The sequence below is a fragment of the Triticum aestivum genome, chromosome 2A, assembly GCF_018294505.1.
Source record: "Triticum aestivum cultivar Chinese Spring chromosome 2A, IWGSC CS RefSeq v2.1, whole genome shotgun sequence".
Lineage (NCBI taxonomy): Eukaryota > Viridiplantae > Streptophyta > Magnoliopsida > Poales > Poaceae > Triticum > Triticum aestivum.
Window position 1 is genome coordinate 409,464,738 of NC_057797.1, and position 26,889 is coordinate 409,491,626.

Genomic DNA, 26,889 nt, shown 5'->3' on the forward strand with positions numbered 1-26,889 from the left:
ATCTGGATTTGGTGGCGAGTGCGGCGGACGCAGTCGTGCACTTCCGAAGCCAAAAGGATCACGAGATGGAAGAGCTTTTTTGGTCACAATCCCATAGTCCGGAGCGTCCCCTTCCGTTAACCGATCGGTTGGCTGAGTGGGCTGAGCTGAATACGCTGTCCGGACTTGCCATGAAGGACGTCGTGGCTCATCTATGGCCGCAAAGGCCCAAGCCAAAGAGTTATTTTGGTTTAGTGCAGCAATTCCTTGATGTGGTGCCGCATATCAAGGGAATGAAGCGGTCGGCATGCATAGAGGGTGCACGGATGGCTCTCGCCCGTGTCAAAACATACTGGGCAGAGATGGATGCCACCGACGTTGCATCCCGGGATTCGGATAGAAGCCGATTACCCTCCGAGCACTATTTTGAGGAAGTCCTGCGGGGTGCTTGTTTAGTAGAGTCGCAGTGCTCGAAAAATGTTATGTTCAAATGACATGTATGATTTGTGAAACCATATTTATAATATAAGTGCTTTTTATACTTGTGCGTTCAAGTATTGAAATATCTCCTGTGCGACCGTTAATGTATATGTGTATATAACCTAAAAGATGGCAGTCTTCGGCTTCAGCCCCCACGCACATGGTGCGGGGGTGTTTGCAAAAGGGCGCATTTTCACACTTAATCCAACGTCTTGGTCCTGTGAAGGAGGTGGTAGCGTAGCAAACTAGGCAACCGGACTATAATGCTTTATCACTTTCACTTAGCCATAGGAGTTCGAAGGTGGGGCTACGATATAGCCCCTAGGGGCACTGCGCTCGCCGAATTCGGGGCGCGTATGTGCCTGACCGGGAAACGGTCCTTCGTCAAAGCGTAAGAATTCTAGACATTCCGGTAGTCGATCGAGTGGTTGACCAGTCTCTCGCTATATCATGACAGTCAGTTTTCGGCTTTCTCTACTGAGGTGCTCGCCAGGCCGAACCGGGGCACAATCGCAGTAGTTCTCCTGGTGCCGCGTTAGCCGATGATACGGAACGTAACGCACCAAAACATAGGAGCCGGGCAAACACAACCTTTGACCAAAGACATGATTCGGAGCTGATGCATATAAGGCCTAACTCGAGACGCCGAACACTCCCTGAGGTATTCGGTCTTTATGAAAACGGGCAGAACGATGCCTTAAGCCCCTAGTGTCCGGGTACGCGCAAAATCTTCTGACGCGGCCGATGCCAAAACGCCAACCTCCTCCTCGGTTATGATAAGAAACCAGGGGATGTGTATCAACAAGAGACAGTAAAAAAGGTTTACACAGGGTCTTAATCTGAAAAGAATCCTTGCAACGGGTCCCTGCTGCACGTCTGCGCCTGTGTCTCCGTTGTGCCGTATCCTGGACGGGCGTAGCACGTGGTTCATCTGTAAAAGAGAAGAACTTAGTTTGGAAAAAATATCGTGCAAAAAATGTATTTAAGACAAAGTATGATTTAGAAGATGAATAAAGTTGAGCTTTATTGGCTCTCATTCTTCGTTCGTGCAGCCCCTTGTAAAGGGGTATGCGGCTGGGAAGCCCCTTGTTTGTTTATGCCGGACTCGCCTAGCCGTGTCCGAGGTCTAAATGACCTCTTTTAGGGGCTTCGATCAGCCAGGCCGGATTAGTTTGTGGCTGTCAAGGAAGTCTCACGTTTTTTTGTGGTCGAGGAACACTCTAAGTTACCCTTTAATGAGATGATGCCGCGTGGACCGGGCATTTTAAGTGTAAGAGATGCGTAATGCGGTATTGCGTTAAAGCGGGCGAAAGCTTCGCATCCCAATAGTGCTTGATGGCTACTTTTAAATGGGGCGATATGGAAGATTAGCTTTTCGCGACGGAAGTTGTCAGATGAACCGAACACAACTTCTAGTAGTAAGGAGCCCGTACTATTGGCATAAGGGCCTGGCGTCGCTCCTTTAAAGGAAGTGCCGCTATGGCAAATTTTGGTAGGGTCTATCCCCGTTCTGCGGATGGTGTCCTGGTATAGCAGGTTTATATCACTGCCGCCATCCATTAGGACTTGTGTGAATTGTAGTCCGTCGATTATAGGATCCAATATCAAAGCAGTCCATCCTGCGTTTCGAATACTTCTGGAGTAATCCAGATGGTCGAAAGTAATTGGTTTTGACATCCAGTCTCGGGATTCCGCTGGGGTGGACCTTGCAGCACGTGCTTTGATAGATGCCGCCCTATTTTTCCTTGTTATCACTTGAAGTGAATTCACTGTTTTGACTCCTTGTGGGAAGTTCTTTTGTTTTCCGGCGCTCTGCTTGTGGGGTTCGTCATCGTCCTCGCTTGGTGTGTCGAGCCCCTTGTGTTCGGCGTTAAGTCGGCCGGACTGCTTGAAGACCCAACAATCTCTGTGGGTATGGTTTGCAGGCTTCCCGGGGGTACTGTGAATTTGACATATCCTATCCAAGATTTTGTTTAGGTTGGATAGCTCGTCACTGTTGTCCTTAAGAGGCAGTGTTTTGTTGTTCGGCCGAGAGCTTTTGAACCCTGCGTTGACCGCCATGTTCTTTGGGCCATTTTCCTTATTCCGGCGCTGATCTTTTCTGCGTCGTGATTTCCCATTTCCATCCCTAACCTCAGATGTACTCGGGTCGCTGGTGCTGCATCTTGCCAGCCAGCTATCTTCCCCCGCGCAGAAGCGGGTCATGAGGCTTGTTAGCGCGGCCATTGTTCTTGGTTTTTCCTGGCCGAGGCGTCTGGCGAGCCATTCGTCTCGGACGTTATGTTTAAAGGCTGCTAAGGCTTCGGCGTCCGGACAGTCGACTATTTGGTTCTTTTTGGTGAGAAACCTGTTCCATAATTTGCGTGCTGACTCTCCGGGCTGTTGAGTTATGTGACTTAAATCGTCTGCATCCGGAGGGCGGACATAGGTTCCCTGAAAATTTGCTCGAAACGCATCCTCGAGCTCTTCCCAACTTCCGATGGTATTTTCTGGGAGGCTTTTGAGCCAATGCCAAGCTGGCCCTTTGAGCTTGAGGTGTAGGTATTTTATGGTGTGGAGATCGTCTCCTCTAGCCATATGTATGTGTAGGATATAATCCTCAATCCAGACTCCGGGGTCTGTTGTTCCGTCATATTCCTCTATGTTTACGGGTTTGAATCCCGCTGGAAATACATGATCCAGTACCTCATCGGTGAAACATAGTGGGTGTGCGGCGCCCCTGTATTTAGGTGTGTCGTTATCTTCGAACATTCGGCGTGTTGTGTTGCTTCCTGGAGCCTTCTTTTTTGGCCCATAGATGGACCTGACCGGGCCATCCTTTCTGCGAGGATCCTTATGTGGATCGTGTGCCGGCTTGTGTGCGGCGCCGCCTGCCGCTCTTAGCCTGTCATCTGGTCGTCTATCTGGCCAGGCGGCCTCTTTGTTTTTTGACTGTGGGGGCTCTACGGCCTCCTCGTCAAATTCGGGCAACAGTTTGCGCTTCGGGTAGCTCTTTGCTTGGTGACTATCGCCGTATTTGTCTGCGGTCTTGAGTACTTTGCTCCATCTCATTCTAAGTACGTCTTCCGCTGTTTTGAGCTTCCGCTTCTACTTCTTCAAACTTCTTGCAGTGGCGACGAGCCTTTTGTGAAGGTTCTTGTGCTCCGGTGATGTGTCCGGCGTGAGATCGTCTGGACTGTTGTTTTCGCCGGGGATGGGTTGCTCGTTCGATTCATCCTGTTCGGATGGTTGCTTGGCGGCATGTTCGTCGTCCACTGGTTCGCCCTGCTCTACGGCTGGGTCAGAATGGGTTCTGTTGTTATCGAGGCGTGACTTTGGGCGGCGCTTGCGTCACCGTTTTGGTTGTTTTTCTGGGGAATTATCCTTCGCCGCGTCCCGTTGTTCCTCGTTATTGCTTCCTTTTGGTGTATCCACCATGTATACGTCGTGAGTTGAGGTGGCTTTCCAGTGCCCAGTAGGCGCTGGTTCTTGGTTGTCTCCGGCACCGTCGTCCATACCGTCGATGTCTTCGGAGTCGAAGTCTAGCATGTCGGTTAGATCGTCGACAGTGGCTACTAAGTGGGTGGTGGGTGGGCTTTGAATTTCTTCGTCGTCCGCATCCCAACCGTCCTGACCGCAGTCCGGCCAGGGCTCTCCTGATATTTTAGCGAATTCAGGATGCCGCCAAAAGGTGAGTGCTGAAAGATGTCCACGGCGGTGAACTCCATGATCGGCGCCCAACCGGATTCGATTGGTAGGGGCACGAGGGGTTCGGAGTCCGGCGAGGAGTCCAGAACCTCGGAGTAACGAGCTTCACAAGGGACAAGGTCAGTATTCGGCTCCATCACCATAGAGGTTGCAGCCCCAGAGGCGGTGTCTAGCCACCCGTCCTCGATCTGCGCAGCCGGCTCCAAATTGAAGGTTGGAGCGGACTCGTGTGCGGCCTCCAGGGCACTGCCCGGCAGCAGAGCTAAATCATGCCCATCGTGACAGTGCGGCGCACTCGGCTGTGGCTTGAATCCATCGAAGATCAAGTCTCTGCGGATGTCAGCCGTGAAGTTTAGACCTCCAAATCTGACCTGACGGCCAGGGGCTTAGCTTTCGATCTGCTCCAGATGGCCAAGCGAATTGGCCCGTAGTGTAAAGCCGCCGAATATGAAGATCTGTCCGGGGAGAAAAGTCTCACCCTGGACTGCGTCGTTGTTGTTGATGATCGAAGGAGCCATCGGGCCTATCGGTGACGACACAGAGGAACTCTCAATGAAAGCACCAATGTCGGTGTCAAAACCGGCGGATCTCGGGTAGGGGGTCCCGAACTGTGCGTCTAGGCGGATGGTAACAGGAGACAAGGGACACGATGTTTTTACCCAGGTTCGGGCCCTCTCGACGGAGGTAAAACCCTACTCCTGCTTGATTGATATTGATGATATGGGTAGTACAAGAGTGGATCTACCACGAGATCAAGGAGGCTAAACCCTAGAAGCTAGCCTATGGTATGATTGTTCTATGGACTAAAACCCTCCGGTTTATATAGACACCGGAGAGGGCTAGGGTTACACAGAGTCGGTTACAATGGTAGGAGATCTACATATCCGTATCGCCAAGCTTGCCTTCCACGCCAAGGAAAGTCCCATCCGGACACGGGACGAAGTCTTTAATCTTGTATCTTCATAGTCTTGGAGTCCGGCCGATGATAATAGTTCGGCTATTCGGACACCCCTAGTCCAGGACTCCCTCATGTACCTTACTAGAGCTCGTAGTAGCACCTGGGTATTTGATACTGGTTCTGTTGCTAATATTTGCAACTTGAAACAGGGACTACGGAATAAGCGAGCACTGGCGAAGGACGAGGTGACGATGCGCGTGGGAAACGGTTCCAAAGTCGATGTGATCGCGGTCGGCTCGCTACCTCTACATCTACCTTCGGGATTAGTTTTAGACCTGAATAATTGTTATTTGGTGCCAGCGTTGAGTATGAACATTATATCTGGATCTTGTTTGATGCGATACGGTTATTCATTTAAATCAGAGAATAATGGTTGTTCTATTTATATGAGTAATATCTTTTATGGTCATGCACCCTTGAAGAGTGGTCTATTTTTATTGAATCTCGAAAGTAGTGATACACATATTCATAATGTTGAAACCAAAAGATGCAGAGTTGATAATGAGAGTACAACTTATTTGTGGCACTGCCGTTTAGGTCATATCAGTGTAAAGCGCATGAAGAAACTCCACACTGATGGAGTTTTCGAATCACTTGATTATGAATTACTTGGTACTTGCGAACCGTGCCTCATGGGCAAGATGACTAAAACACCGTTCTCCGGTACTATGGAGAGAGCAACAGATTTGTTGGAAATCATACATACAGATGTATGTGGTCCGATGAATGTTGAAGCTTGTGGCGGATATCGTTATTTTCTCACCTTCACAGATGATTTGAGCAGATATGGGTATATCTACTTAATGAAACACAAGTCTGAAACATTTGGAAAGTTCAAAGAACTTTAGAGTGAAGTGGAAAATCATCGTAACAAGAAAATAAAGTTTCTACGATCTGATCGTGGAGGAGAATATTTGAGTTACGAGTTTGGTTTACATTTGAAACAATGCGGAATAGTTTCGCAACTCACACCACCTGGAACACCACAAAGAAATGGTGTGTCCGAACGTCGTAATCGTACTTTACTAGATATGGTGCGATCTATGATGTCTCTTACTGATTTACCACTATCGTTTTGGGGTTATGCTTTAGAGACGGCCGCATTCACGTTAAATAGAGCACCATCAAAATCTGTTGAGACGACGCCTTATGAACTGTGGTTTGGCAAGAAACCAAAGTTGTCGTTTCTTAAAGTTTGGGGCTGCGATGCTTATGTGAAGAAACTTCAACCAGATAAGCTCGAACCCAAATCGGAGAAATGTGTCTTCATAGGATACCCAAAAGAGACTGTTGGGTACACCTTCTATCACAGATCCGAAGGTAAGACATTCATTGCTAAGAATGGATCCTTTCTAGAGAAGGAGTTTCTCTCGAAAGAAGTGAGTGGGAGGAAAGTAGAACTTGATGAGGTAACTGTACCTGCTCCCTTATTGGAAAGTAGTTCATCACAGAAATCAGTTCCTGTGACACCTACACCAATTAGTGAGGAAGCTAATGATATTGATCATGAAACTTCAGATCAAGTTTCTACTGAACCTCGTAGGTCTACCAGAGTAAGATCCTCACCAGAGTGGTACGGTAATCCTATTCTGGAAGTCATGTTACTTGACCATGATGAACCTATGAACTATGAGGAAGCGATGATGAGCCCAGATTTCGCGAAATGGCTTGAAGCCATGAAATCTAAGATGGGATCCATGTATGAGAACAAAGTATGGACTTTGGTTGACTTGCTCGATGATCGGCAAGCCATCGAGAATAAATGGATCTTCAAGAAGAAGACTGACACTGTTGGTAATGTAACTGTCTACAAAGCTCGACTTGTGGCAAAAGGTTTTCGACAAGTTCAAGGGGTTGACTACGATGAGACTTTCTCACCCGTAGCGATGCTTAAGTCTGTCCGAATCATGTTAGCAATTGCCGCATTTTATGATTATGAAATTTGGCAAATGGATGTCAAAAGTGCATTCCTGAATGGATTTCTGGAAGAAGAGTTGTATATGATGCAGCCGGAAGGTTTTGTCGATCCAAAAGGTGCTAACAAGGTGTGCAAGCTCCAGCGATCCATTTATGGACTGGTGCAAGCATCTCAGAGTTGGGATAAATGCTTTGATAGTGTGATCAAAGCATATGGTTTTATACAGACTTTTGGAGAAGCCTGTATTTACAAGAAAGTGAGTGGGAGCTCTGTAGCATTTCTGATATTATAAGTAGATGACATATTGTTAATTGGAAATGATATAGAATTTCTGGATAGCATAAAGGGATACTTGAATAAAAGTTTTTTGATGAAATACCTCGGTGAAGCTGCTTACATATTGGGCATCAAGATCTATAGAGATAGATCAAGACGCTTGATTGGACTTTCACAAAGCACATACCTTGATAAAGTTTTGAAAAAGTTCATAATGGATCAGGCAAAGAAAGGATTCTTGCATGTATTACAAGGTGTGAAGTTGAGTCAGACTCAATGCCCGACCACGGTAGAAGATAGAGAGAAAATGAAAGGAGTTCCCTATGCTTCAGCCATAGGCTCTATCATGTATGCAATGATGTGTACCAGACCTGGTGTGTGCCTTGCTATTAGTTTACCAGGGAGGTACCAAAGTAATCCAGCAGTGGATCACTGGACAGCGGTCAAGAACATCCTGAAATACCTGAAAAGGACTAAGGATATGTTTCTCATTTATGGAGGTGACAAAGAGCTAGTCGTAAATGGTTACATCGATGCAAGCTTTAACACTGATCCGGACGATTCTAAATTGCAAACTGGATACGTGTTTATATTAAACGGTGGAGCTGTCAATTGGCGCAGTTCTAAACAAAGCGTCGTAGCGGGATCTACATGTGCTACATAGCTGCTTCTGAAGCAGCAAATGAAGGAGTCTGGATGAAGGAGTTCATATCCGATCTAGGTGTCGTACCTAGTGCATCAGGTCCAATGAAAATCTTTTGTGACAATACTGGTGCAATTGCCTTGGCAAAGGAATCCAGATTTCACAAGAGAACCAAGCACATCAAGAGACGCTTCAATTCCATCCGGGATCAAGTCCAGGTGGGAGACATAGAGATTTGCAAGATACATACGGATCTTAATGTAGCATACCCGTTGACTAAGCCTCTTCCACGAGCAAAACATGATCAACACCAAGACTCCATGGGTGTTAGAATCATTACTATGTAGTCTAGATTATTGACTCTAGTGCAAGTGGGAGACTGAAGGAAATATGCCCTAGAGGCAATAATAAAGTTATTATTTATTTCCTCATATCATGATAAATGTTTATTATTCATGCTAAAATTGTATTACCCGGAAACATAATACATGTGTGAATACATAGACAAACATAGTGTCACTAGTATGCCTCTACTTGACTAGCTCGTAAATCAAAGATGGTTAAGTTTCCTAACCATAGACATGAGTTGTCGTCTGATTAACGGGATCACATCATTAGGAGAATGATGTGATTGACTTGACCCATTCCGTTAGCTTAGCACTTGATCGTTTAGTATGTTGCTATAGCTTTCTTCATGACTTATACATGTTCCTATGACTATGAGATTATGTAACTCCCGTTTACCGGAGGAACACTTTGTGTGCTACCAAACGTCACAACGTAACTGGGTGATTATAAAGGTGCTCTCCAGGTGTCTCCAAAGGTACTTGTTGAGTTGACGTATTTCGAGATTAGGATTTGTCACTCCGATTGTCGGAGAGGTATCTTTGGGCCCTCTCAGTAATGCACATCACTATAAGCCTTGCAAGCAATGTAGCTAATGAGTTAGTTATGGAATGATGCATTACATAACGAGTAAAGAGACTTGCCGGTAACGATATTGAAATAGGTATTGAGATACCGTTGATCGAATCTCGGGCAAGTAACATACCGATGACAAAGGGAACAACGTATGTTGTTATGCGGTTTGACCGATAAAGATCTTCGTAGAATATGTAGGAGCCAATATGAACATCCAGGTTCCGCTATTGGTTATTGACCGGAAACAGTTCTAGGTCATGTCTACATAGTTCTCGAACCCGTAGGGTCCGCACGCTTAAGGTTTCGTTGACAGTTTTATTATGAGTTTATAAGTTTTGATGTATGGAAGGTTGTTCGAAGTCCCGGATGTGATCACGGACATGACGAGGGGTCTCGAAATGGTTGAGACATAAAGATTGATATATTGGACGACTATATTTGGACACCAGAAAGGTTCCGGGTGAGATTCGGACTATACCAGAGCTCCGGGAGGTTATCAGAAACCCCCCCCCCGGTAGGTATATGGGCCTTATTGGGCCTTAGTGGAAAGGAGGGAGAAGGAGCAAAGGAGGGGGCGCCCCCCCCAAGCCCAATCTGAATTGGGAGGGGGGCCATCCCCCCCTTTCCTTCTTCCCTCCCCTCTCTTCCTTCCCTCTCCTACTTCTAATAGGTAAGGAGGAGTCCTACTCCCAGTTGGGGTTGGACTCCCCCTAGGGCGCGCCACCCCCTTGAATGGCCCCCTCTCTTCCACTCCTTTATATAACGGGGTAGGGGGGCACCCCATAAACACAACAATTGATCTCCAAGATCTCTTAGCCGTGTGCGGTGCCCCCCTCCACCAAAGTCCTCGATATTATTGTAGCGGTGCTTAGGCGAAGCCCTGCGATGGTAGAACATCAAGATCGTCACCATGCCATCGTGCTGACGGAACTCTTCCCCGACACCATGCTGGATCGTAGTCCGGGGATCGCCATCGAGCTGAACGTGTGCTAGAACTCGGAGGTGCCGTAGTTTCGGTGCTTGATCGGTCAGGCCGTGAAGATGTACGACTACATCAACCGCGTTGTTCTAACGCTTCCGCTTTCAGTCTACGAGGGTACGTGGACAACACTCTCCCCTCTCGTTGCTATGCATCGCCATGATCTTGTGTGTGCGTAGGAAAATTTTGAAATTACTACGTTCCCCAACACTCGAGCCATTTGTCGGAATTCGGGCCCACCATCGCTTCTCCACAGCTCGTTGGTTCATTTTTGTCTAGCAACATGACCTCCAAGAGAGGATTACCGTACCACTCCGAAGCAGTACGCGTCCTTGTCGGCCTACGAGGTTTGGTAGTGACTTGATCCGAAGTTTCATGATCACTATCATCAGCTTCCACTTCAACTGGTGTAGGCGCCATAGGAACAACTTCCTGTGCCCTGCTACAGATTGGTTTAAGTGATGGTTCAATAACCTCCTCAAGTCTCCACCATCCACCCACTCAATTCTTTCAAGAGAAACTTTTCCTTGAGAAAGGACCCGTTTCTAGAAACAATCACTTTTGCTTCCGGATCTGAAATAGGAGGTATACCCAACTGTTTTGGGTGTCCTATGCAGATGCATTTATCCGCTTTGGGTTTGAGCTTATCAGGCTAAAACTTTTCCACATAAGCTTCGCAACCCCAAACTTTTAAGAAATGATAGCTTAGGTTTCTCTAAACCATAGTTCATACGCTGTCATCTCAATGGAATTACGTGGTGCCCTATTTGAAGTGAATGCGGTTGTCTCAAATGCCTAAGCCATAAATGATAGTGGTAATTCGATAAGAGACATCATGGTATGCACCATATCCAATAGGGTGCAGCTATGATGTTCGGACACACCATCACACTATGGTGTTCCAGGCGGTATTAGTTGTGAAACAATTTCCACAATGTCTTAATCATATACCAAACTCATAACTCAGATACTCATCTCTATGATCATATCATAGACATTTTATCCTCTTGTCACGACGATCTTCAACTTCACTCTAAAATTACTTGAACCTTTCAATAATTCAGACTTGTGTTTCATCAAGTAAATATACTCATCATCTAGTCAAATCATCTGTGAAGTAAGAACATAATGATATCCACTGCGTGCCTCAGCACTCATTGGACTACACACATTAAAATGTATTACTTCCAACAAGTTGCTTTATTGTTCCATCTTACTGAAAATGAGGCTTTTCAGTCATCTTGCCCATGTGGTATGATTTGCATGTCTCAAGTGATTCAAAATCAAGTGAGTCCAAATGATCCATCTTCGTGGAGTTTCTTCATGCGTACATACTAATAGACATGGTTCACATGTCTCAAACTTTTCAAAAAACGAGTGAGTCCAAAAGATCCATCAACATGGAGCTTCTTCATGCGTTTTATACCAATATGACTCAAATGGCAGTGCCACAAGTAGGTGGTACTATCATTACTATCGTATATCTTTTGGTATGAACATGTGTATCACTACGATCGAGATTCAATAAAACATTCATTTTAGGTGCAAGACCATTGAAGGTATTATTCAAATAAACAGAGTAACCATTATTCTCCTTAAATGAACAACCGTATTGCGATAAACATAATCCAATCATGACTATGCTCAACGCAAACACCATCTAACAATTATTTAGGTTTAACACCAATTCCGATGGTAGAGGGAGCATGCGATGTTTGATAACATCAACCTTGGAAATTCTTCCAACACATATGTCACCTTGCCTTCAGCTAGTCTCCGTTTATTCTGTAGCCTTTTATTTTGAGTTACTAACACTTAGCCACCGAACCGGTATCTATTACCCTGGTGCTACTAGGAGTACTAGTAAAGTATACATTAATATAATGTATATCCAATATACTTCTATCGACCTTGCCAGCCTTCTCATCTACCAAGTATCTAGGGTAGTTCTGCTTCAGTGACCGTTCCCCTCATTACAGAAGCACTTAGTCTCGGTTTGGGTTCAAACTTTGGGTTTCTTCACTAGAGCAACAACTGATTTGTCGTTTCATGAAGTATCCCTTCTTGCCCTTGCCCTTCTTGAAACTAGTGGTTTCACTAACCATCAACAATTGAGTCTCCTTCTTGATTTCTACTTTTGCGGTGTCAAACATCGCGAATAGCTCAAGGATCATCATATCTGTCCCTGATATGTTATAGTTCATCACGAAGCTCTAGTAGCTTGGTGGCAATGACTTTGGAGAACCATCACTATGTCTTAAGGAAGATTAACTCCCACTCGATTCAAGTGATTGTAGTACTCAGACAATCTAAGCACATGCTCAACGATTGAGCTTTTCTCCCTTAGTTTGCAGGCTTAAGAAACTTGTCAGAGGTCTCATACCTCTTGACATGGGCACGAGCCTGAAATCCCAATTTCAGCCCTTTGAACATCTCATATGTTCCGCGATGTTTCAAAATCGTCCTCGGCGCCTCAATTCTAAACCATTTAACATTACTAAACTATCACATAGTCATCAAAACGTGTATGTCAGATGTTCGCAACATCCACAGACGATGTTCGAGGTTCAGCACACCGAGCGGTGCATTAAGGACATAAGCCTTCTGCGTAGCAATGAGGACAATCCTTAGTTTACGGACCTAGTCCGCATAATTGCTACTATTAACTTTCAACTAAATTTTCTCTAGTCATCTAAGTGATACATGATCCGAGTCAACTAGGCCGTGTCTGATCATCACCTGAGACGGACTAGTCATCATCGGTGAACATCTTCATGTTGATCGTATCTGCTATACGACTCATGTTCGACCTTTCGGTCTCTTGTGTTCCGAGGCCATGTCTGTACATGCTAGGCTCGTCAAGTCAACCTAAGTGTTTTGCTTGTGTAAATATGGCTTACACCCATTGTACTCGAACGTTAGAATCTATCACACCCGATCATCACGTGGTGCTTCCAAACAACGAACCTTCGCAACGGTGCATAGTTAGGGGGGACACTTTCTTGAAATTTTAGCGAGGGATCATCTTATTTATGCTACCTTCGTTCTAAGCAAATAAGATGTAAAAACATGATAAACATCACATGCAATCAAATAGTGACATGATATGGCCAATATCATTTTGCTCCTTTTGATCTCCATCTTCGGGGCGCCATGATCATCATCGTCACCGGCATGACACCATGATCTCCACCATCGTGTCTTCATGAAGTTTCCTCGCCAACTATTACTTCTACTACTATCGCTAACGGTTTAGCAATAAAGTAAAGTAATTACATGGCGTTATTCAATGACACGCATGTCATACAATAAATTAAGACAACTCCGATGGCTCCTGCCGGTTGTCATACTCATCAACATGCAAGTCGTGATTCCTATTACAAGAACATGGTCAATCTCATACATCACATATATATATATCATTCATCACATCCTTTTGGCCATATCACATCACACAGCATATGCTGCAAGAACAAGTTAGACGTCCTCTAATTGTTGTTGCAAGTTTTTACGTGGCTGCTATAGGTTTCTAGCAAGAACGTTTCTTACCTACGCCAAAACCACAACGCGATATGCCAATTGCTATTTACCCTTCATAAGGACCCTTTTCATCGAATCCGATCCGACTAAAGTGGGAGAGACAGACACCCGCTAGCCACCTTATGCAACTAGTGCATATCAGTTGGTGGAACCTCTCACGTAAGCGTATGTGTAAGGTCGGTCCGGGCCGCTTCATCCCACGATGCTGCCGAATCAAGATAAGACTAGTAACGGCAAGTAAATTGACAAAATTGATGCCCACAACAACTTGTGTTCTACTCGTGCATAGAAACTACGCATAAACGTGGCTTTGATACAACTGTTGGGGATCGTTGCAGAAATTAAAAAAATTCTACACATCACCAAGATCAATCTATGGAGAGACTAGCAACGAGAGAGAGGGGAGTGCATATTCATACCCTTGAAGATCGCGATGCGGAAGCGTTAGAAGAACGCGGATGAGGGAGTCGTACTCACGGCGATTCAAATCGCGGAAGATCTGATCTAACGCCGAACGGACGGCGCCTCCGCATTCGACACACATACAGCCCGAGGATGTCTCCTCCTTATTGATCCAGCAAGGGGAGAGGTGAAGTTGAGGGAGAGCTCCGGCAGCACGACGGCGTGGTGGTGGAGCTTGCAGTTCTCCGGCAGGGCTTCGCCAAGCACTACTGAGGAGGAGGTGGAGTTGGAGAGGGGGGGGGGCTGCGCTAGGGGCAAGCGGTCAAGCTCCCATGCGCCTCCCCACTATATATAGGGGTGGAGGGGGCTGGTTTCTTGCCCTCCAGGTCCATTGGGGCGTTGGCAAAGGTGGGAGGAAAGAAATCCCATCATTTCCTTCCCCACCGATTGTTATGCCCCCTTTTTAGGGATCTTGATCTTATCCCTTCGGGATATGATCTTATTCCTTCTAAGGGGGTATCTTGGTGCGCCTTGAACAGGGGTGTGAGGCCTTGCCCCCACTACCCACATTCCTGTGGGTCCCCCCATGCAGGTGGGCCCCACTCCGGAACCTTCTAGAACCTTCCCGGTACAATACCGAAAAATCCCAAACATTTTCCGGTGGCCAAAATAGGACTTCCCATATATAAATCTTTACCTCTGGACCATTCCGGAACTCCTCGTGACATCCGGGATCTCATACCGCACTCCGAAAAACATTCGGTAACTGCACACTAATTCCCATAACAACTCTAGCGTCACCGAACCTTAAGTGTGTAGACCCTACGGGTTCGGGAATCATGCAGACATGACCAAGACAGCTCTCTGGCCAATAACCAACAGCGGGATCTGGATACCCATGTTGGCTCCCACATGTTCCACGAAGATCTCATCAGATGAACCACGATGTCAAGGATTCAAGCAATCCCGTATACAATTCCCTTTGTCAATCGGTACGTTGCTTGCCCGAGATTCAATCGTCGGTATCCCAATACCTCGTTCAATCTCGTTACCGGCAAGTCACTTTACTCGTTCCGTAATGCATGATCCCATGACTAACTACTTAGTCACATTGAGCTCATTATGATGATGCATTACCAAGTGGGCCCAGAGATACCTCTCCGTCACATGGAGTGACAAATCCCAGTCTTAATTCATGCCAACCCAACAGACACTTTCAGAGATACCCGTAGTGCACCTTTATAGCCACCATGTTACGTTGTGACGTTTGGCACACCCAAAGCATTCCTACGGTATCCGGGAGTTACACAATCTCGTGGTCTAAGGAAATGATACTTGACATTAGAAAAGCTTTTAGCAAACGAACTACACAATCTTGTGCTATGCTTAGGATTGGGTCTTGTCCATCACATCATTCTCCTAATGATGTGATCCCGTTATCAATGACATCCAATGTCCATGGTCAGGAAACCATAACCATCTTTTGATCAACGAGCTAGTCAACTAGAGGCTCACTAGCGACATGTTGTGGTCTATGTATTCACACATGTATTATGGTTTCCAGTTAATACAATTATAGCATGAACAATAGACAATTATCATGAATAAGGAAATATAATAATAACCATTTTATTATTGCCTCTAGGGCATATTTCCAATAGCGACTTGGATGAGGACTTCTTTGGATAGATTGCGCAAGAGATACGCCACGATCTGTTGATCCTGGACGAGCCAGGGGGTATGGGCAGGGTTGGGGATGACCTGGTCTTTGCCGTCTTTGTCTTTGGTGGTGAGGATTTTGGGAGGCTCGACGGTGGTGCCATCGATGTAGCCATAGAGGCGAGTGCCCAGTATCTGGGATCGGGCTTGAGCTTTCCAGAGAACGTAGTTCGTCTGGGTAAGCGGTTCAGAGGTGTTGTAATTTAGGGTGGAGGAGACGGCAGTGCTGGAGGAAAACATGGTGGAGGGGATGGGTGGCGGCGAAAGGAGAAGCGTGGGTTGGGGACGAAGGAGATGGGTAGGTGTCGAGAGGTAGGAGGCACGAGCTAGATGCAATCGGAAGAGCCTGCTTTGTATACCATGTGGAGAATGATCGAAGCGTCTCAATCTCCATACAGGAGACCCGCGTGATATATATTGATAGGCGTGGTCGATACAATATGCAGCAGCTCAAGGCTAACCGACCAGAGGAGATTTATAGGGAGGTTTAGAGAGATAAGATAAGAAGATAAATGAGATCTCTAACCTAACCTCCTAACAATATCTCCTAATACATGTACGTGGCATGTCTAACATAGATGACGACGTGCTTATTCCAATATATTCATGTCTGCATTAACCACGTTCCTTTGAAGCCGCGGCGAATGCTTGTGAAGGTTTGAGAAATAAACAATATCTCCTCTCCAAGGTGCATGAGGCTATGCCGGTGGCTCATGGAGAGGTTCTCGATGCCGCTCCTGCTCCCCAGCAACTCGAAGACGATATTCAGCTTACTGTTGATGATTTAGTTGAGATCAATTTAGGTACCGAGGAAGACCCCAGACCTACATATGTTAGTGCATCCCTTACCCATGAAGAACGAGAAATGTACAGGGCATTCCTGATGGAATGTCGGGATTGTTTTGCTTGGTCATATAAGGAAATGCCTGGACTTGACCCTCAAGTTGCTACACACAAATTAGTGGTCGATCCACAATTTCGTCCAGTAAAGCAATTACCAAGGCGCTTTTGTCCTGAGTTGCAGGATCAAATAGTAGATGAAGTGGACAAACTGATTGCCGCAGGTTTCATAAAAGAAGTACGATACCCTCGATGGCTGGCCAATATTGTGCCAGTAGAGAAGAAGAATGGGCAAATACGAATCTGTGTACATTTTCGTGATCTCAATCGTGCCTGCCCTAAGGATGACTTCCCCATCCCAATGACGAAGATGGTGATTGATTCAACTACAAGATACGTTGCTCTTTCATTCATGGATGGATTTTCCGGATATAATCAGATTAAGATGGATGAACATGATGCCATCGACACGGCTTTTAGAACGCCCAGGGGCAACTTCTATTATACAGTAATGCCGTTTGGTTTAAAAAATGCTGGTTCTACCTACCAGAGGGCCATGACTCACGTGCTTGGTGACCTCATACATCGGTCTGTTGAGTGTTACATTGATGATATGGTAGTAAAGAGTAGGGAACAAAGAAGACACATGGAGGATCTTCAGGTCGTGTTTGAAAGATTGAGGAAGCATCAATTGAAGATGAACCCCCTCAAATGTGCTTTCGCTGTTCAGTCAGGTGTGTTTATTGGTTTTATTGTCCACCATCATGGTATAGAGATTCAGCCAAAAAGAATTAAAGCAATTGTCCAAATGCCACCTTCACAAAATTTAAAGGAGTTGAAATCTTTGCAGGGAAAGCTGGCATATATTCGGCGTCTCATATCGAATCTCTCGGGGCGAATCCAGCCATTCTCCAAACTCATGAAGAAGGGTGCACCATTCAACTGAGACGAGCAGTGTCAAAATGCCTTTAAAAGCATTAAACGGTATTTACTGAATCCCCCTATTCTAGCAGCACCTATTAAAGGACGACCGCTTATACTTTACATTGCAACTCAAGATTCTTCTGTAGGTGCCCTCCTCGCGCAACACAATGATGAAGGGAAGGAGGCAGCATGCTACTACCTCAGTCATACAATGGTGGGAGCAAAGCAAAATTACGCAGGTATTGAGAAATTATGCCTTGCTTTAACTTTTGCCTTGAAGAAAGTAAGGCATTACACGCTAGCTCATGAAATTCAACTAGCTGCTAGAGCTGATCCTGTGAAGTATGTTCTCAGCCAACCTGCACTTTTAGGAAGACTTGGCAAATGGGCGGTTCTAATGATGGAGTTTAACATCACTTATGTACCACAAAAAGCGGTCAAGGGTCAAGTGCTGGCAGATTTCCTTGCAGCACATCATGTGCCCAATGATTCACCATTGGTGACTGATCTTCCCGACGAGGAAATATTCAACATCACCTCAAGTACATGGGAGTTGTATTTTGATGGGGCTGCCCGCACAGAGAAAGATCTTAACGGAGCACCTAGAAGGAGAGCAGGAGCAGGCGTGGTGTTTAAAGGACCTATGGGTGAGACATTCTACCATTCATTTTCCCTTCTCAAAGAGGAATGTTCGAATGATGAAGCCGAGTATGAAGCGTTATATTTGGTTTGCTTTTAGCACTCTCCATGAATATTCAGACTCTCCGTGTTTATGGTGACTCACAGTTAATTGTTAGGAAGATTAATGGTATTTATGAAGTACGCAAGCAAGAGTTGGTATCTTACCGTCTTGCTGCCTAGGGACTAATGATTTTTTTTAATTTATCCAGGTTGATCACATTCCACGAGGTGAAAATGCGTCGGCAGATGCATTGGCAAAACTCGTAGCTGCACTAATTTTTCCTGATAATGAGTCAGCTCATGTCAGAGTAGAGGAGCGGTGGCACCTTCCTGCTGTTCTTGAACTTGTACAAGAGGAACACGAAATAAATGTTGTCGTTGTTCCTAACGTTGAAGAAGATGATTAGCACAAACCTTTTTTTGATTACTTCAATCATGGCAGCCAGCCTAATGATCCAGTGGCAAGGCGACAACTGTTGCGTCGAGCTCCCTCCTATTTGTTGAAAGCCGGTATTTTGTTTAAGAGAGCTTTTGACGGGGTTCTTCTCCGCTGCGTGTCGCGGGATGAGGCAAATAATATATTGAAGGAAGTACACTCTGGAGTATGTGGTGGACACCAGAGCGGAGCTAAGATGTACCATAGCATCAGGCTAGTTGGGTACTATTGGCCAAAGATCATGATTGACTGCTTAGATGCTGCCAAAGCATGTCACATGTGTCAAATACATGGAGATTTCAAACACCGGCCACCTATTCCACTACACCTGACCGTCCCTTCTTGGCCATTTGATGCTTGGGGCATCGATGTAATTGGTCCCTTTGATCTGCCATGTACTGAAGGTCATCGTTTCATCTTGGCAACCATAGATTACTTCTCAAGGTGGGCCGAAGCAGTACCATTACGTGAGGTGAAAACTAGTAATGTCATCAATTTTATCGAGCGAAATATCATTGATCGCTTTGGAGTTCCTCATCGTATTACTTCTGATAACGGTCAGGCCTTCAAATCACATAAGATGTACAAGTTTATTGAGAAGTACAAAATTCACTGGAATTATACCACGAGATACTATGCACAAGCCAATGGGTTGATTGAAGCATTCAATAAAACTCTTGGAAAGATATTAAAGAAGACAGTGACGAAGCATAGAAAAAATTGGCATGATCGTCTTTTTGAAGCTTTTTGGGCATACCGTGTTACTATTCCACACCAACACAGAGTACACCATATGCTCTCATTTTCGGAAGTGAGGCTGTTTTACCACTTGAGGTCGAAATACCGTCGCTCTGTGTGGCGATACGTGATAAACTAACAGAAGATGAACAAGTCAAGTTACGGTACCAGGAGTTAGACACTATTGAAGAGGGGCGCCTACGTGTACATAAAAATCTTGAGCTTTATCGCAAGAATATGGTACGAGCCTACGATAAACTCGTCAAGCCGCGAGTTTTCAGAAAAGGAGAACTGGTGCTGGTCCTTCGACGTCCTATTGTGCTCATAGGAAAAGGTAAAGGAAAATTTGAGCCCAAATGGGAGGGACCATATGTCATTGAACATGTTTATGATGGTGGCACTTATCAACTCATTGATCAACAGGGTGTGCGTGCAATGCCTCCTATCAATGGCAAGTTCCTCAAGAAGTATTTTTCCTAGCAGCCCAAGGGCAAGTTCATGAGAATGTAATTAAAACAAAGTTTTTTTTCTCTTAATGTCCATAGAGCATCCTCATTGCTGATCATGGATTATTTTTCGTCTAAACAAATTTTAAATAAAATAAAAAGGGGCCACAGTTCGCCCTAAAATAAAATAAAATAAAGGACTGCCCTTCCAAATGTTCAAATTGTGGCACATGAGTTTTAGTTGCATGTGGATTTGATCGCCTGAGTGAGGTCAGGCAGAACAACAATTTTTGGTGTGGAGTTTAAAGTCCAAGAGACATATTCATGAGAACTGCATCTAATGAGAACATTCATGAGGGGTGATAAATAGCAATAGGAGTTATATAAAGCAATGATAGCCATGAGAAGTCTGAATCCACACTTCTATACATCGATCACGAGGTCCGGGCAGATGATCACTTGGGCATATGAAATGCATATGAATATGGTGCAAGGCATGTGTGTATTTTAAACTGAGATTTGAGGTAATCATGCGTTATTTGGCTTTAAACCTTCTTCGCTATGATGATTTTTTAAAAAAATTCTTGGGAAGTGGCATGATGTTCGCCGTAACCCAGCAACTATTCGATTCCACTGGCTAGCACTATGAGCATGTAATAGTCGCAGTAGAATTGATAAATTCCCTTGAACTAGGGCAGGTTCTTTCGCCCCAACTCAAGATTATTTTAGTTTTTAATGATTAGGCATGGAATTCTCTCGTTGGCACCAAAGCAGTAGCATGGTCGCAGAGAGAGTTCACGATAATGGCATGATACTTCGCCAGAATCCGGATTATACATATCATGACAGTCATTAAAAATAATGGATCTGGTGTTTCAGATCGGACGATGGCGGCACTGCGGTGCCGTTTCTCTCTTGGGAGCATCGTTTGTGAAGCAGCGCTGGAAGTCAGAGGCAGGAGGTGGAGCGGCTTTGTCTTGCACGGAGCCTCGGTGGAGATGTCAAGTCATGCCTGACCGACAGGTGTTACGCTTAGTCATGCCTGGTTGGCAGGTGCTACGCGCGACAGATCCTCCAAGGACTTCAAGCTGTGTCGGCTGGTGATACTTGGCAGCATGGCGCTGAGGTGTATCAGTGACGACCGCGACGTGTTCAGCTGTTTGCGCGCATGGAGGAGGTGTCGTTGGGCGCCGTGGTGGCATCGACGATAGCTGGACCGAGCAAGGTTGATGCATCAGTACAGTTCTGAAGATGGAGCGGTGGCAGTTGGCGGCGGCGGCCTCTGAGAGCATGCCGGACCAGTGTGTGCCCCAGACCCGGCAAGTGGCTAGGTTGGGGTCTCAGGTCTTAGATGTTAGGCTTGGCTGCGATGTCTGTTTGGTATTAGGCCCAGGCTATCTGTGCCCCTTCATCAACTGGATAGGTGTAGCGACAGTTTGTTGCTTAGATGGCGGCTTTAGTCTTACTGTTGTATTGATTTTGTAAGGTCTTGTGAGAATAACTAATAAAGTGGTCGTATGCATCGCCTAGATGCAGAGGCCAGGGGTCATCATCCTTTTGTAAAAATAAAAAAAAATAAAAATAATCATCCTTTTGGCTGGCATCATCATGGTCTCAATTGGATATTTGATTTTCATGGCGTGGTTGCAGCATGGATTTTCGCTATGGCCTCACCCGCTACCGATTCAACCGGAATAATATGTATACTGTCAGCTTATAGTTTTTTTGAGGCACGGACCATAGAACAATTGTTCTATGGTAATTTTCATTAATAAAATATGTACAAATTACAAAAGCAGCAAAGGACCAATCTACTCTCAACCAATACCAGTTTTATGAAACATGAAAATTAAAAGTGTTGTTCTAACCAAGTCCTGATCCTTTGTGCTTTAGCATGTTTGGATCTAATTTGCACAACATTAAGCCCCTGCTAAAGATAGTAGCTCCATCCTTGGATGTGTGAGGCAGCATGTCTGAAGATTTTGTCATTCCTGACCGACCAGATACCCCAACAACCCATGATAACAATCTCTAGTGCGATGCTCTGCGGCAGATGAAGATGGGCCAGTTGAATATCATCAATGACTGAAATGCCTCTGTTCCTATTGGGGATGATCTTGTCCCAACAAAGCAAAGCAAAAGGACAATCCCAGAATAGGTGCAAGTTAGTTTCCTCAGTATTGTCAGCACAAAGACGCAGTTGTAGCTGTCCAAAACCATAGATTTCCTGTGAAGCAAATTCCTTGAGTTTACTTTATCATGAAGCAGTAACCAAAAGAAAATCTGATGCCTCAGGCGACAAGATGTTTTCCAAATATCCTGGAACAGAGAATGAACTTTACTGGGGCGCATCATGAGAGCATACATCTGAATGGAGGAATATCCTCTCGAGTCTCCAACAATAGACCATCTATCATTTCCATGTGATGCCCCTCTTCCTCGTAAGTAGTCTTGCAAGGTATTGAACTGAATGAAAGCTTGTTGAGATAATGGTGTGTGGAGAAGTGAAGCTAAATCAACAGTGTTCAGGACTTGCTGGAGGGAAACATTATTGGTGGTTCTGAAAGAGCTGAGCTCGGGGAATTTGTTGTGCAAAGTTTGATCCCACTAGAAATCTAACCAGAAAAGTGTGGTGTTACCAGAGTGGCCAGAGGAGACAACAAAATTTTTGTAGAGAGGCAGGAGTTTCAGCAAAGATTTCCACCAAAAGGAGCCCACCATTCTCTCACCAGGCAAGGATGTATGATAGTAGGTCTCCCAAATAATATTGATCCATGGAATGTCCTCCTTATTAAGGAACTTATGGATTTGCTTCATTAACAAAGCCCTGTTGTGCACCTCAATATTTAAAATCCCAAGTCCTACATTGGCCTTTGGCTGGCAAGCAGTATTCCAAGCAATCAAAACAGCCCCTCTGTCTTGAGAACCATATTTCCTCCAAAAACTGTTTCTGAAGTAGCTGTAAAGTTGGTTCACAACAGTCACAGGAATCTGAGGGAGCACATGAAGAAAATTGGCAGACTGGAAAAGACTAATTTAATGAGGGTGAGCTTATCTCTAGTTGAAAGCAAAGTGGAACAGCTCAACAGCCTACTCTCCACTCTTCTAAGTAGTGGCATGAAATCTTCAATCCTTGGTTTGCTAAGACTGAGTGGAAAACCAAGATACTGCAGAGGTAAATTGCCAATCTGACAGCCCAAAAGGTTTGAGAAGGCAAGCATTTTGTGCTCAAAAGTGTTGATAGAAATCATTGTGGACTTTGAGTAGTTAACTTTGAGGCCAGTGTAAGCAGCAAAATGAAGCAGCAAATTCTTGATGTTATGAAGCTGAGTGGCATCAGCATATTGAATAATGGGGTAATCCTGGCTAGACTGATGAATCAATGGTGCAGAGATTAAATTATTTCTTATAGCCTCATTCATCATAGTTTGTAACAAATCAACAACAATGACAAAGATGAGAGGAGACAGAGGATCACCCTGCCTAACACCACATTTGCACAAGAACTGTTTGCCTGGGACCCCATTAAGAAGCACAGAAGAGAAACCAGTAGAGTAGATCATCTTAATCATCTGATCCATTTACTTCCAAAACCTTTGGCTTCCAAAATTTTCATAATGGTATCATGACTAAGCATGTCAAAAGCCTTCTCAAAGTCCAATTTCAAAAGAACCAATTCCTTGCTAGATTGCTTGCATTGATGAATATACTCATATGACCATGCTAAACAATCTTGAATGCATCTATTGGAAAGAAAACCATATTGGTTCTGATGTACAAGGGAGAGGATAACTTTCTGTAACCTGTTTGCCAACAGCTTGGTAATGATCTTCAGAGTGCAGTTTAAGAGAGAAATAGGCCTGAAATCATTGGGCAAAATAGCAGCATCTTTCTTAGGAATTAGAGTGATTAAAGAGTAGTACGCTATAGTATGGTTTTACGCTATGAGCCACGATCGACATTGCAGCACGACAGGGAATTTTGCTGTGTTCTCATCCAACATTATTTTTATTTACATGATGGCAAGCAAGCAATAATTTTGTTGTATAAGTCAATCATATGATACTTCACAATTACTAATACAAAAGGTTAGGATGGACATACAGCACAAGATAGCCTTTCTTGCTCGTTTCTCAAAAGACATGTTTCCGTTGGCCAAGAGTTTAACCTGGGTTTGCCGTTTCATGCTCAAGAATAAGGATACCACAAAGGAATCCGGTCATATAAAAGCATATAGTAAAAAGAAGTGTACAAATATAATAGCGATAGCAGAGAGGAATGTGTTCCTTTATTTATAAACAATAAGGCGAATTATAGCTATGACTGAACTTGGCGTAAGATCTGTTTTAGCTTGATGGCTCTATGCAAAGCTCCCTAGTGAGCAACCGCGGCCTTTAACCAATCAAGAAGTTCGCCATTGTCAACTCTACTTTTTTTCCTTAAACTGCAGTTTGGATGAAATCTAGTATAGATCATTTTGCAGAAGATTGCTAGCTGACGATAATGCTAGCACCCATACATAATCTATTAAAAGGAAAGGAGAAAGCAATTGCAAAGCAGGGCATTCAGCTTTACCTAAGAGTCACGATGGAGGAAGCCTTGTTCTGCTGCGTGGATTGAGGTGCGGCTGCGTACGCCAAGAACTTGAGAAAAAAGTTGTAAGAGCTGAGCCGAGGATTTCATGGGTATTTATAGTGCAGTCAGTTTAGACAATGATAGTTGTTGGTATAGAATCTGCAGGTTGGCTGAGTTGTTGCGGATCGAAAGGAGGCTTTGAGTCCGTACCATGGTTTGGGTGTCTCAGTTATCTCAGACAGTTGAGATTAAGTTTTACGGATGACATATGGTCATACTGTTTCGCCAAAGTTAAGTCCAAATTGGTTCGCATTTGAACTCAACTTGGCGAGGGGCATTTGTTTGACTCCATTCTTACTATGGGATGCACAGATATATTTAATCTATTTGGTATGAGTAGACACTTGTCAGATCATGTCAATGAATATATAATTGATGATATGAAAAACAATCAAATTTCATTTATCATAAAAAAAATTGGCGATCTTCAAGGGAAAAAGGAAAAATATAGTATGTTTATGAATTTGCAGCCTCAGTCACATTAACACATGCACTTTGTTGATCAAATGGATTTAGTAGCAGTCGATCAACCAGTTTGCTAACGGAATAAATCGTGTGTGCATGCACGGTCCAACCGGTCAACAACTATACATGCAAACGTTTGGTGTGTTGAAGTAGTAAAATCTTGTACAGGCCTGCTGCTAGTTGAAACGTGTTGATGTTGGTACAAAACCAAGGTTCGTGGTCGCTAAGGATAGAAAAGCTCAATCAGTTGGACTTGACGAGAGATAAGTATTGCCCAGCGATCAAAGTTTGTTGCTTGTTTTTGGTGCAACGATACCGAGAGATCAGAAATAAGATATGGTTTGTTACTAACGGCAGCGGTGACGATGCTAATCTCTCGTGCTTATCTTCCTATCTATTCGCATAGCTAGCCGGTGGAGACGATGCTATAAAAAGGCTGCTCCAGTGACTGCGAAGGAGGTTGGGCTCACTCACAATGCACACACCATTTACACGCTCATCTCGCCACCATTCACCGTACCACTCACGCGCGCACACACACTTCTTATCATCTCCATTCCAGCACTCACATATACACACATCTTCGTTTCTCGTTTGGCGTTTCCCTCTGTGGCCGGCGTCGATGGCACAGCCATATGGTGAGTAAATCATATGAAGGTTGCATATGATCATTTATTTCTTTTATTTATTTTCTTCTCTTTGTTCATTTCTTTTTGTGGCATCTCGCGGCTCTATATGACGATCTAATCGTCTCCGCGGATGTCTCATTGCTTGATCTACAACAAAAATTGGCGGTGTCCCGCGGCTCTACATGACGATCTAATCATCACCGCGGATGTCTCATCGCTTGATCTACAACAAAAATCGGCGGTGTCCCGCGGCTCTACATGACGATCTAATCGTCGCCGCGGATGTTTCCTTGTTTGATCTATAAAAAAGAATTCAGCAGCATCCTGTGGCTCTACATGGCGATCTAATCATCGCCGTAGACGTTCCATGGCTCAATTTTGCAAAGAAAAAGATTTTTGTGGCATCTAGTGGCTCTACATGGCGATCAAATCGCCGCCATAGATATTTCACGGTCCAACAAGAGAAAAAGACGTACTGCATCCCGTGGCTCTACATGGCGATCAAATCATCACCATGGGTGTTTATGGTTTGATCCGTAAAAAGAAAAGGGAAAGTTATGATGTTTCGTGGCTCTACCTGACGCTTCAATTGTCGCCGCAGACATTTCTTGGTGTGGAGTTACAAGGGAAAGCAATATAGTTGTACAAAAGTTCAACATCATGGTTCAGCATGCATATATTCAGAGGTAGCAAGGAGATCACGTGACATGCAAAGGGTGATGAATTTATCGTGAGAATAATAAAGACATGACCATCTACTCCGGAATAAATAAGACGCCATTGACAAAATTTTGCAGAACCATGTTTCTCAATCAAATGAGGTTCATCTTCAAGTCCACGCTGAGAACATTTTTTTCCGCGACCGACGAGGCCGGAACTCACATACATTTCCTGACGAACGAGGCAGGATACATGATGTTCGTGACCGATGAGGCTGAACTATCCATTTAATTTTCTCCTTGAGACTTGATCTACATCCCATGTTTCATTGATGCATGAATCCATCAGTTTTTGGCATGGCGAGATTATTTTTTGTCTTGGAGCACTTGCATATTCTTTTGGCCTTGGAGACAGAAGCCATGAGTTTGATAATGATGATGACCGTTTGAGGCGGCTTAATCGGAGGTCTTTCATAGATATGCTATGAATGTAATTAACTAGGGATTCCTTTGAGGCCCTAGGAGTCGAGAAATTATGCAATTGTCTTTTGTATGTCAGATGCTATATCAAAAGCATGTAAAATGATATTTGTATCTCCTAAGCAATAAAGATTTACAAGTTTTCTCCGCATCATTTTGTGTGCTTTGTTTTGTTTTTATTTGTATACACTCGTATAATGGCACGCCCACACCTAAAATGCCGACGCAGATATATTTAATATTTTATCTTGCGAAAACAATCGTTTTGCACACAAAGGTGACACGTCCCCCCTCGGGAACCACGAGTCTTCTCGAAAGAAGCTCCGGTTTGCAAGAAACTTATACCAAAACTTGTCCAAATGCAGTCAATTTTTTTACCATAGCATGTTGGTGTCATGAAATGACACCATGCCAACTTTCATGATTTTCAGGCAAGTTTTCCATTTTCAGGAAT